At 43.7% G+C, this 827-nt stretch overlaps 1 protein-coding gene and 1 long non-coding RNA gene across 2 annotated transcripts in view; both read right to left on the bottom strand.

The window, feature by feature from the left end:
* The window catches only part of LOC107602669 (alpha-2A adrenergic receptor-like), a 5228-nt gene extending 4735 nt beyond the window's left edge, over positions 1–493 (bottom strand). The window contains exon 1 of the mRNA XM_016295234.1: positions 474–493. The gene's annotated coding sequence lies outside the window, so the exon portion shown is untranslated. The remainder of the gene's footprint in view (positions 1–473) is intronic.
* The window catches only part of LOC107602671 (uncharacterized), a 15739-nt gene that overhangs the window by 11711 nt on the left and 3201 nt on the right, over positions 1–827 (bottom strand). The window lies entirely within an intron of this gene.

Raw genomic sequence — 827 nt, 5'->3', positions numbered from 1 at the left:
ATGTGACCCTGGACCACAAAACCAGTCTTAAGTTGCACGGGTATATCTGTAGCAATAGCTAACAATACATTGCATGGGTAAAAATTATCGATTTTTCTTTTATGCCAGGAATCATTAGGATAAGTAAAGATCATGTTCCATGAAGATATTTTGTAAATTTCCTACTGTAATTATATCAAAAGCTTAATTTTTGATTAGTAATATTCATTGCTAAGAACTTCATTTGGACAACTTTAAAGGCGATTTTCTCAATATTTAGATTTTAGTTTTTTTGCACCCTCAGATTCCAGATTTTCAAATAGTTGTATCTCAGCCAAATATTATCCTAACAAACCTCAATTAAAAAAAAAAAGACCCTTATGACTGGTTTTGTGATCCAGGGTCACATATAGTCAATTTCTTTCTCATACTTTGTTCAAAAATACCACAATACTATACTAACAGCAAAAAAAAAAGACAGAAATGGAGCTTACCTTAGTGAAAAAAGCCTAACACGACCCACAAACTTATTAAACCATCCAAGAAACGTTCCTCAGAGTGTGACTTCTGTTTTTAAAGTGGCTCGGCGCGAGAAAAAGCGCACCAGTAATTCCTCGCATCTCCTCAGCGGCGCGTGTGAAGACCGCTCGGCTGCGCGCGCAGAGCTAATAGCGCGTAATCAAGTTACGCGTGTGCGCGCTGCGCGTCCGTGCGAGGGAGACGCGCACTGAGGACAGAGTGAGTGCGCGCGCGCTCGCGGTCTAAATTACGCAAACCACGCCCACTTTCTCGAACCCCCCCCCCCCCCCCCCCCCCCCTCCCCCCCCCCCCCACCCCCCCCCCACGAA

Source organism: Sinocyclocheilus grahami, unplaced genomic scaffold (assembly GCF_001515645.1).
Source record: "Sinocyclocheilus grahami isolate Dianchi unplaced genomic scaffold, SAMN03320097.WGS_v1.1 scaffold332.1, whole genome shotgun sequence".
Classification (NCBI taxonomy): domain Eukaryota; kingdom Metazoa; phylum Chordata; class Actinopteri; order Cypriniformes; family Cyprinidae; genus Sinocyclocheilus; species Sinocyclocheilus grahami.
The sequence above is the reverse complement of the archived record's forward strand: the minus strand, read 5'-3'. Positions and strand labels throughout refer to the sequence as shown.